This window comes from Sciurus carolinensis, chromosome 9, assembly GCF_902686445.1.
Source record: "Sciurus carolinensis chromosome 9, mSciCar1.2, whole genome shotgun sequence".
NCBI lineage: Eukaryota > Metazoa > Chordata > Mammalia > Rodentia > Sciuridae > Sciurus > Sciurus carolinensis.
Window position 1 is genome coordinate 80,231,022 of NC_062221.1, and position 12,568 is coordinate 80,243,589.

The following is a 12,568-nucleotide window of genomic DNA, read 5'->3' on the forward strand; positions in this document are numbered from 1 at the left end:
TGGCACACACAAAAAATCATTCCTCATCAGAAATTCTGTTGAACGGAGTTTGCCTCACCAGCAAGAAATCTGAGTTATAGTAGGCATTTGAGCATAAAGAGGTGTCAAAGATGTTTAAAAAGGGCAGCGACACAGGAGTCTCACTGCGTTCTTACGAGCTATGCTTAGAAAATATTTAGAAGTGTCTACAGTCACAATATATGCATATTGAAGCTTTTAGAAGAATCAAATACATTACCCAATGGATACCTCTTAAGTTTTGTATTAAAAAACTTTCCATTTAAAAAATTACTGGTGAATCCATTTATTTGGCTGACATATTTCAAGGTAATATACAGATATCAATTGATCTGTATAAAATAAAGCATACTTCTAGTTAATCTGGTTATCATTAACTAAACTTTTATTACTTGTTAGAGTTTTTCCCTATAATGTAAAATTCATATGCAATGAAATGTACATTTTTAGTTTTGCTGAATTGAAATACGTACACCCAGGTCAGTCAGTCTCCTGTCAAGATGCGAACTTCTGTTACCCCAAAACGTTCCCTATGTCTCCCCCAATCAGTACTCACCTCCCCAAGGAACAACTGTTGTTTTAATTTTTTCCACCATAATATTATTAATGAGTGCATACCTGGGTTATAAAAAAATTTTCTGCTTAAGGGTGTTATTTAATTCATTGATTTTTTTTGTGTTTGTTATTTCATTAATCTTATTCCTTAACAAATATTTGATATTTTCTACTTGGAATGCTTTAATTGCTTTTTCCCCTTGTCTTTTTTTCTTTACCCCTAAACTTATTTAAATGTTGTATATTATCATTCTATTCTATATAGGTTAATTTTTTATATTATGTAATTAAATGCATATTTTTCTAATAGTGTCTAAGTTTAATTAGTAACTATATTCTTCAATTGTACAAGAAAAGAAAATCAGTACATTTACAAATTGGTGCATTTAAAAAATCCTGCTTCTTTCTTCTCTATATCCTTCATTGTTACCACATAGAAATTTCAGTCTAGGTAACCAAAACACATTCAGACTTCACATAAGGTTTTAGTAATTTCTTTGGTTATCATTGCTTGAACCCCTCATTGTTTTTTAGAAATAGCCCTTTATTTGCTGGTATACATTTTCAGGAAATTCTTACAAAAAGAAATTCAGTGGCAAATATTTTGAGTTCTTGCATGTTAAAAATATTATTTCATCTTCATAATTTGGCTGTAATTTGAATTCTAGGGTCAAGTAACTTTATCTTGAAACTTTGAAGATATTTTTTTCATTGACTAATAGCCTCTGGAATTTCTTATCAGAAGACCAGTGTTGATTGGTTCTTTTTCATTTGTAGATAATTTTGGTTGAATGATCCTAGGACTTTTCCCCATAAATTTCTGGGTTCTGTCATAACCGTACAGATAATATATTTAGGTTTTCCTCGTTTGACTTTTAATAGGACTTTTTTTTTTTTTAAATCAGGACTCTTTCTGAAATTTAGGATAATGTTCTTATATTATTTCTTTTTTCTTTTATTATTATTTATCTATTTATTTACAGACTGCATTTTGATTCATTGTACACAAATGGGGTACATCATTTTGTTTCTATGGTTGTGCACAATGTAGATTCATATCATTCATGTAATCATACATGTACATAGAGTAATGATGTCTGTCTCATTCCACCATTTTTCATATCCCCCTCCCTCTCATTTCCCTATATGTAAAGCTCCTTCATTCTTCTCTCCCCCCCACCCCCAACTCACCCACCCCAAATTATATATCATCATCCATTTATCAGGGAACACATTCAACCTTTGGTTTTTTGGGATTGGCTTATTTCACTTAGCATGATATTCTCCAATTCCATCCATTTTTCTGCAAATGCCATAGTATTCTTCTTCTTTATGGCTGAATAATATTCCATTGTGTATATATACCACAGTTTTTTTTATCCTTTCATCCGTTGAAGGGCATCTAGTTTGGTTCCACAATCTAGCTATTGTGAATTAAACTGCTATAAACATTGATGTGGCTGTGTTACCATAGTATGCTAATTTTAAGTCCTTTGGGTATAAACCGAGGAGTGGGATAACTGGGTCAAAAGGTGGGTCCATTCCAAGTTTTCTAAGGATTCTCCACACTGCTTTCCAGAGTACCTGCACCAATTTGCAACTCAACCAGCAATGTAAAAGTGTGCCTTTTTCCCCACATCTACACCAACATCTATTATTGTTTGAGTACTTGATGATAGACATTTTAATTGGAGTAATATGAAATCTTAGAGTTCTTTTAATTTGCATTTCTCTGATTGCTAGAGATGTTGAACACTTTTTCATGTATCTATTAATCGCCTGTGTGTCTTCTTCTGTGAAGTGTCTCTCCAGTTCCTTGGCCTATTTATTGATTGAGTTCTTTGTATTTTTGGTGTAAAGTTTTTTAAGTTCTTTATAAATTTTGGAAATAATTACTCTATTATTTCTTTAAACGTCATCTCTTCCCGATTTTATTGTTTAGGAGTTACTATGAAATGACTATTGAAATTCTGGTTCCATTCTGCAGTCTTTAAATTTCTTTTCACCGCTTCTCTCTTTGTTTCCTTGTTTGTTTTCTAAGGGAATTCTGTCTCACTCTTCTAACTTACTACATCAATCTTCAGCTGTGTGTGCTAGACATTTCAGACATATCTTGAATTTCTCATTTCAACAACTTAGTTTTTAAATTTCCATGACCTATAACTTGTTATCTTTATGATTTATTCTGAGAATACTAATTATGCTCTAAAACAATTAAATGACCTGTTTTCCAATTGCCATATCCCGAGCTGCTTTTCTCATTAATACTCTTATGCCATGATGCTCTGTCTTATCTTGGGCCCAGAGCTATGAAATTTGTCAACCGTGGACTGAACCTCTGAAACTAGCCTGACACTTGGACCTATAATGAGAATGTGCTCTGCTGTTCATTCTGTTACCTGAAGAGATCAGAGGGTGGATCACTGAGATACCTAACCTCTGAGGGTAGGTCATTTCCCACTGTAGTTTACTCCTCAGGAGTACAAAGGGGACTTCTGGAGTTGGGATTTAGATTCGTGGAAAGGACTTGTTGGGCTCCACCCTCTATCTTCTCACTCTTTATTTTTTTTATTTTTTTTATTTTTTATTTTTTTATTTTTATTTTTTTTATTTTTTTTATTTTTTTACATTTACATAGGGTAATGATGTTTATTTTATTATTCCCCTCCCCCCACCCCTCCCACCCCTCTTTTCCCTCTACACAGTCCTTCTTTCCTTCATTCTTGCCGCTCTCCTTAGCCTAACTCTAAACCTAACCCTAAACCTAATGCTAGCCCCTCCCACCCCCCATTATATGTCCTCATCAGCTTATCAGCGAGATCATTCGTCCTTTAGTTTTTTGAGGTTGGCTTATCTCACTTAGCATGATATTCTCCAATTTCGACCATTTGCCTACAAATGCCATAATTTTATCATTCTTCATTGCGGAGTAATATTCCATTGTATAAATATGCCACAGTTTCTTTATCCATTCATCAACTGAAGGGCATCTAGGTTGGTTCCACAATCTGGCTATGGTGAATTGAGCAGCAATGAACATTGATGTGGCTGTATCTCTGTAGTATGCTGATTTTAAGTCCTTTGGGTATAGGCCAAGGAGTGGGATAGCTGGGTCAAATGGTGTTTCCATTCCAAGCTTTCTGAGGAATCTCCACACTGCTTTCCAGAGTGGCTGCACTAATTTGCAACCCCACCAGCCATGTATGAGTGTTCCTTTTTCACCACATCCTCGCCAACACCTATTGTTGCTTGTATTCTTGATAATCGCCATTCTAATTGGGGTGAGATGAAATCTTAGGGTAGTTTTGATTTGCATTTCCCTTATTACTAGGGATGTTGAACATTTTTTCATATATCTGGTGATTACTTGTACATCTTCTTCTGTAAAGTGTCTGTTCATTTCCTTAGCCCATTTGTTGATTGGATTATTTGTATTCTTCGTGTAGAGTTTTTTGAGTTCTTTATAGATTCTGGAAATTAGCGCTCTATCTGAGGTATGGTTGGCAAAGATATTCTCCCACTCTGTAGGCTCTCTCTTCACATTTCTGATAGTTTCCTTTGCTGAGAGAAAGCTTTTAAGTTTGAATCTATCCCAGTTGTTGATTCTTGCTTTTATTTCTTGTGCTATGGGAGTCCTGTTAAGGAAATCTGATCCTGAGCCAACAAGTTGAAGATTTGGACCTACTTTTTCTTCTATAAGATGCAGGGTCTCTGGTCTGATTCCGAGGTCCTTGATCCATTTTGAGTTGAGTTTTGTGTAGGGTGAGAGATAGGGGTTTAATTTCATTCTATTGCATATGGTTTTCCAGTTTTCCCAGCACCATTTGTTGAAGAGGCTATCTTTTCTCCATTGCATATTTTTGGAACCTTTGTCTAGTATGAGAAAATTGTATTTATTTGGGTTTGTGTCCATGTCCTCTATTCTGTACCATTGATCTACCTGTCTATTTTGGTACCAATACCATGCCGTTTTTGTTACTATTGCTTTGTAGTAGAGTTGAAGATCTGGTATTGCAATACCCCCTGCTTCGCTCTTGCTACTGAGGATTGCTTTAGCTATTCTAGGTTTTTTATTCTTCCAGATGAATTTCATAATTGCTTGCTCTATTTCTGCAAGGTACATCATTGGGATTTTAATTGGAATTGCATTGAATCTGTATAGCACTTTAGGTAGTATAGCCATTTTGACAATATTAATTCTGCCTATCCAGGAACATGGGAGATCTTTCCATCTTCTAAGGTTTTCTTGAATTTCTTTCTTTAGTGTTCTGTAGTTCTCATTGTAGAGGTCTTTCACCTCTTTTGTGAGATTGATTCCCAAGTATTTTATTTTTTTTGAAGCTATTGTGAATGGGGTAGTTTTCCTAATTTCTCTTTCTGAAGATTCATCACTTATGTATAAAAATGCATTGGATTTATGAGCATTGATCTTGTAACCTGCTACTTTACTGAATTCACTTATGAGTTCTAAAAGTTTTCTGGTGGAATTTCCAGGTTCCTCTAAATATATAATCATGTCATCAGCGAACAGGGATAGTTTGAGTTCTTCTTTTCCTATTCGTATCCCTTTAATTTCTTTGGTTTGTCTGATTGCTCTGGCTAGAGTCTCAAGGACGATGTTGAATAGAAGCGGTGAAAGAGGGCATCCCTGCCTTGTTCCAGTTTTTAGGGGGAACGCTTTCAGTTTTTCATCATTTAGAATGATATTAGCCATGGGCTTAGCGTAGATTGCCTTTATAATGTTTAGGAATGTTCCCACTACCCCAATTTTTTCTAGTGTTTTGAGCATGAAGGGATGCTGTATTTTATCAAATGCTTTTTCTGCATCTATTGAAATAATCATGTGATTCTTAACTTTAAGTCTGTTGATATGGTGAATGACGTTTATTGATTTTCGAATGTTGAACCAACCTTGCATCCCTGGGATAAAACCCACTTGATCGTGGTGCACTATCTTTTTAATATATATTTGTATGCGATTTGCTAAAATTTTGTTGAGAATTTTTGCATCGATATTCATTAAGGATATTGGTCTGAAATTTTCTTTCCTCGATGTGTCTCTGTCTGGTTTAGGTATCAGGGTGATATTGGCTTCATAGAACGAGTTTGGGAGGGTTCCCTCCTCTTCTATTTCATGGAATAGTTTGAGAAGTATTGGAATGAGCTCTTCTTTAAAGGTTTTGTAGAACTCGGCTGAGAACCCATCTGGTCCTGGACTTTTCTTTGTTGGTAGGCTTTTGATGACCTCTTCTATTTCATTGCTTGAAATTGGTTTATTTAAGTTGTGTATGTCCTCCTCGTTCAGTTTAGGTAGTTCATATGTCTCTAGAAATTTGTTGATGTCTTCGAGGTTTTCTGTTTTGTTGGAGTATAGATTTTCGAAATAGCTTCTAATTATGTTTTGTATTTCACTCGTGTCTGTTGTGATGTTTCCTTGTTCATTCCGAATTTTAGTAATTTGAGTTTTCTCCCTCTTTCTCTTTGTTAGTGTGGCTAAGGGTTTATCAATTTTATTTATCACACATCATATCAAAATCTCTGGGACACTATGAAAGCAGTACTTAGAGGAAGATTTATTTCATGGGGTGCATTCAAAAAAAGAAGTAGAAATCAACAAATAAACGACTTAACACTACAGCTCAAAGCACTAGAAAAAGAAGAGCAGACCAATACCAAAAGTAGTAGAAGACAGGAAATAGTTAAAATCAGAGCCGAAATCAACGAAATCGAAACAAAAGAAACAATTGGAAAAATTAACAAAATAAATAGTTGGTTCTTTGAAAAAATATCTTCTCACTCTTAAGAGTGAATTTCACTCTTAATTCGTCAATTATTCTACTGAGTTTCAGTTCCTGTTTTTCATTCAGTTTGGTATAATGTTTACCAAGTTAAATTCCCTAGTGATCCTAAATTGTAGGTTTTGCAGAAGAAAGTGAAAACATTTTTATTCCCTGTTATTATAGAGTATGGTCCTTTCCCTGCAAGGAAATCCACTTCCCATAAACTACAGTGTTAAGACTAAACAAATTCACATGGTTTTGCTTAGAATATTTCTATCCAAGTTAATCCTTGATTATTCAGTAGTGTGTTACCACTACACTTTGGAAGTCTTTAAATATATGCTTTCTCTCTATTCTGATGATGCAGTGACTTAGTATTTACACTGTTCTTGATTATGGATACTTTAAAGACAGGGACTTCATCTCATGTTCTTCTGACCCTATCACAAATGCTTCACCTGGCACAGTATAGGAAAAAATATGTCTGCAAGCATGAACAAGTTTAGTTATGTTTTGTGGGTCCAGAGTGTCTCACCTTTTACATAGTGTGAAACTGACCAAGATATGTCTCAAATAATATAGATTAGTAAGAAAAGTTTAGGTTTCTATAATTATTATAGTTTATTGGTAATGATTACTGTTATCCAAATGGATTAGTCATGACTAAGGAATATGAATAAGTGCAATAAATAAGAAAAAACATAAATGAAAAGAATACCTATATCCTATAATGATCCTTAGGCCCTTTAGTAAATGCATTAAAACTTCAATTATACAAGGTCAAATGATTCATCTTCTAAGTGTATGTTTAAAGGGGCAAAATTTACTCTAACTGGATCAATATACACAGTACATATATGTTGAAATGTTACACTGGACCTTGTAAATATGCACATGTGAATTTTTACATTCTAATCTAAAATTTTATAAATATTAGAGGAGATAAAAATGCTAACTTCCCTGATTTGATCATCACACATTATATACATGTACTGAATTATTGCATTGTAACCCATGCACATTTTAATTTTAAAATAACAATTAATAAAAAAATAAGCCTGTTGTAAAAATAAAACAAATTAACAAAAACAACTCTACTAAGGTTACTTTATTTTTTACCCCATTGTAGTTTCTTTGATTTGTTGAACTTTTTCTTAATGCATTGACTTTTCTTTCAATATCTCATTCCTGATTTTTTACTTTCCTTGCAGTGGAGACTTTATCTTGGATTGCCTGTCATGTTTGGGCACCTGCCAGGGCACTACCTCACTGAGCCTATGGGGTAGCATAGCATGTTCACAGGACAACACCTCAGCACCTGTTTTAGAGCATGGATTCTCATCATTCTTCTTAGGCATTCCAATTACATGTGCCTTGTCCATCCTCCATTCTCTTATCTACCCTCCCTAAAACTCCTTGCAAATAACTATTCTCATTAGGTGTCTAGTCAACAGGGTTCTTTAGTTCCTTTAGTCCTACTAACCACCATATTTATTGCCTGTTAATACATCATTCATTCTCCAGGTGTTGAGTTTCTTGGAACCAAATCTTACCTGTTTTTATAATTTAATCATATGAAGGTTTTGGAATGTGGTACTTAAAAAAAAAATCAATTCTGTCTGTCTGATTTTTGTCTTTTATGGATTCCTTCCAATCTGTGAATGGCGGGTGAGAAGGGTATTACATTCCTTCTTGTTTTTAAGTGCAGGTATGGTTCGTACTTACACACACACACAACACACACACACACACACAATCTCACCATTCCTTTTGATCAGGAACTATACACATTTAACTCATTATTTTTAGCCTCTGCCACATAAGATCCTCAAAAGTTCATTGTTGATTTGAAATTGTGTATGATTGAGTGGACCAGTCAGTTTTTGTCATGGGAAATCAGACGATTTACAAAGCAAATGCTTTAAGGGCAGCTTCCAAGTTGAATACAAATGATTTACTCTTCACTGTCCTGGTCTGTCTTCTGTCTTCCAATGCAAGAATGAGACTGATAATGGAAACATAAAAATATCTGTAGTTCTTAATAATTGTATTCTAACACACATGCTCCTATTTGGTCCTCACAACAACCATGTGAGGAGAAATCCTGACCACCATCTGGCTAGGTAAGCTGCAGCTCAGAGGAGACTAGCACAAGAGCATATTCTGGAAAGCAGCAGATGGACACAAGTTTTAGGTGACTCCTCAAGTACAACGTCTCCTAGAAAAAGTTGGATACATGCTTTCTGAGTCTTTAAGTAACTGGCATAGAGCAAATAATTAGTAAATGTTTATTTAAAAGCTAAAAAGCAAATTTTATCAATTTTAGAATGAAAGTCAAAGAAAAGATAGAAATCAGAGAATATAAATGAACAAAATCAAATAAATCCAATTTCATTTTTTTTTGTTTTTAGTAAGTATGTATATTTCATGACCAAATCTCTCCAAATCTTTTTGTTGTTGTTGTTAGTAAGTGGAAATTTTTTACATTTTAAATTTCCCATGGAAAACTAGTTGATTTTATTAGTGTTTTAACTCAATCATATCTTTAACTACCAGTCCCTGGTGTCAAGGGAAAATATTACAAAAGGAAGTAAAATTTTTTTCTCAGTTAAATTGAGTTTCCATGACCTTCCCACTTATTTTTAGACTTTATACAACAAATATACAGAGATATTCCTAATCTTAATGCTTTTCAGAAGTTGATGGATTTATAAAGAATTTGAAGTAGATATCAGAGTGATTCTTTACACATATGTTTTAAAATGAAAATTCTGTGTGTGGTCATCCTATGACCAAGTCCACCCTAATCAAACACTGAGTTTGGCTCAAATGACTCATTCCATATTATGAACTATGTATGCGAAGGTAAAGTGTTTAGAGTGGAAACAGAAACGAACAAGATAGAGGTACTTCTCTTAAGGATTTGTGTTGTTTCTGTGGAAAGACAGGAAGGCTGCTAGATTCAGTAAATACAAAAGTAGAATTCTCATTTAAACTAAATTTCATATAAATAAATGATTTTTAGTAAAACTACGTCCATAGAGTATTTGAACAGACTAAAAATTTTGGTTTTTTATTTGAAAGTCAAATTTGACTGAAAGTCCTGTATTTTATGTGGCAACTTGAGAAGAGAAACAAGGTAAAAGATAGTTATGCTACAGGACGGTAAGTGGCATAATAGGGCTAAGTTGAGAGAATGATGGAAATATGTAGCTCCCTATTGATTAGGAGTTTTATTTTAAGTTTTCCAAACAATGTCAGTGGAGAATGTGACTCTTTTCTGCAAATAGACAAGATCAGTGATGTGTAAAATGATCTGAAAAGAGACAACTCAGATATAAATGTGTACTTGTAAATATGCAGGGAAATTCTTTTTAACAATTCACTTTGTCTTTTTTAATAAATTACACATGTTCTAATTTGTATGTATATGTTCTCTTTACATGTCATTTTAAAAGTATTTAAGACATCTTTGATAATTAAAAAAGTAGCCATGTTGAAAATAAGTTTAGACAAACTATTACTGATTTGAATGCACTAGTGATTAAGGAAAGGTAACTCAAGGCTATAACTTTGAATGAGCTTAATAAAAACATCAGGGTATGTTTGAGACATCTATCCCTGTTATACCATAAAAATAACTAAAATATTATAAGTATTTTAAATACAATCCAAAGTCAATTATTTTTCTTTTACTATGGTAGCAAAGTTTGAATATATAACTTGTATTTTGACAATCATGTTTTTGGTTTACCTATATATTCTGGGTTGAAGGATGAGACAAATAATTAAACTTGTCAAAATAAAAGGAGTCTATCTGACTGCCTTTTGATATGCTTCAGTGAATTGATAAGAAAACATTTTCAACAAAACATTATACCCAGTGCTTGGAAGTGAAAACAGTGACCTGAAATTTCATGTTGTTTTGGTAAAAGTAGACAAAAATGAATTTATGACTTCAGGGTTACATATTCATTACAGTAGAGGGTGGGTAGATAGATAAATTAATCCTGTTAGTGTTAAAAGCATTAACTTGAGGAGGAAATGTCTCCAATTAGTTCAATCTATTAATTAAAAGTTTCACAAAAAAGGAAAAAGGTGTTATGAAGAAAGAAAAGAAATGTATGTTTGAATAGTTTGCAATCTATAATTGTATGTGAATCACTAGAATTCAAGATCATTTTAATAATATCATTTCTGTGAAATCAAATCTAAAATACAGTACCTGGATTCCTCCTTGTCCAAAAAAAGAAATTAAGCCAATTACATAATTTTTAAGTAAATACTCTGCAAATTCCAATTCACAATTATACAAAATAGGATAAATAATAAAGGGAATATATGAATTAAAAGCTATAATAATTCTAATTCTTGCCACCTTGGCAAGGTACTGCACATATACATTAATATAATAGAAATGGCACAGTCTTTGAGGGCACTCATTTATTTACATTTTAAGACTAACTTTAATCTCAAAGTCACATATCCATACACCTATTTCCTTTTTGTTGACTTCGCTTAAACTTAAATGCATGGTTTATTAATCAAAGACTATAAACAAATATTTATCACGTCTGTTACATATAACACACAGGAACAGCTTTTAACAAAAATTCATTGACCCCTCCCAACATTTTTTATTATAAACACAGGTATTAAAACAATCCTGAACATATTTTTGATACTACTAGTAGTCAGCATTCACACTGCTTCAAAAATTACCACAATTTGTGACAATATTCATTGTACCTGCTACTTAGAACAGTTTCAACTGCAGCTTTCACTAAGCAAGATGGAAAAAGCATGCCATTTCTGTTTTTCTTTCTTGAGATTTGACTTTTCAGAAACAGAAGTTTCCACTGCCATCTGACACTTCTTGCCATGATTTCCTCTTGTAAACTTGAATTCTGTTTCCAGTACTCCAGGTTCATATTTAAATGACAGTGCCTTAACAAGAGAAAGAAAAATTGTGCTGCATTTTTCCTCCTGGTACCTGAAAACAGAATGGGTGTACATATATTAAATATATCCTTACAAATGTCCGGGTCGTGTTTACCAACTGGACTTCTTTTATTTAATGTGTGGGTATTTTGCATTGTGATATTTTTTCAAGACATTAATATGAGTAGAAGGTTGTTGATTTAAGAAAAGTTTGAGATTCACCAAAATTAATTGTTGTACGTTTGTCCTTCTGGTGGCTGTGGAAGCTTCATATTGTCTCAGGTCTTGAAGTACAACTTTAATGCAATGTGAATTTTGTCATTTTGCTGATACTGGTATGCTCCTTGCATCTACTATTCCACTGGAATTATTTATTCCATTCATATTAATATTTGTTACAAATCTAACTGATGGAGGAGCTTCTGGGTATTTAGGTCCACATTCTACTTTCAGGCTATATATTCTGTTTTCATGATTTGTCTTTTTCCTCTCCATCTGGAATGTCCTCCATCCCCATCACCACCTTCAGAAATCCTACCAGTCAATTCTTTAAGGCTTATTCCAAAGGCAACTTCTGCCGCTGTCCAGGCTTCCTCGATTATTCCAGGCTTGGTGGCCCAGTAATCATGCCTGTCCACCTTGTGTCATATCTTTATCATTTTCAATTCCCCAGCTAACCCTGCCATCACCTACCCTTTTTGTCTGTCTTCATGTTCTTCCAACAAGCAAAATTTACAAGGAACTTTAACTTCTGTGGAGACCGCCATCTTCTCCTGCAGCCCCACACAGGGCAAATTCTTTATGTACATTGAGATTGCATTGCAAGAATCACATCACAACCTGTTCACAGCCATATGAGAGGTGACTTTTGAAGATGAAGCCTGTTACAAATTTTCTCTCCCCCCTCCTTTTTCTTTTGTACCATAGATTGAACCAAGGGATGCTTTTAACCATTGAGCCACATTCCCAGACGGTTGTTATTTATTACTTATTTATTTATTTTTAATATTGGGACAGTCTTGCTAAGTTGCTGAGGTTGGCTTTGAACTGGTGATCCTCCTGTCTCAGCCTCTTGAGCTGCGGGGATTACTGGCATGCACCATACTGCCGACACAAATGTTTCTTTGTTCCTATGGGGCAAACATGGAGGACAAACAGGCATATTATCCTAAGGATATAGAAGAACCTAAGTGTTTTCCAGAGGGTCAGAAATCCTGGGTCTTGACCTTGTATTGTTTGAGTCCAGAGAAGGAAGGTTAAAGTAGGAAAAGCAA

General features: G+C 34.0%; 1 pseudogene; it reads right to left on the reverse strand.

The window, feature by feature from the left end:
- Positions 1 to 11,521: 11,521 nt before the first annotated feature.
- LOC124993144 (ubiquitin-conjugating enzyme E2 variant 2-like) lies at positions 11,522 to 12,061 on the reverse strand (annotated as a pseudogene).
- Positions 12,062 to 12,568: the final 507 nt, after the last annotated feature.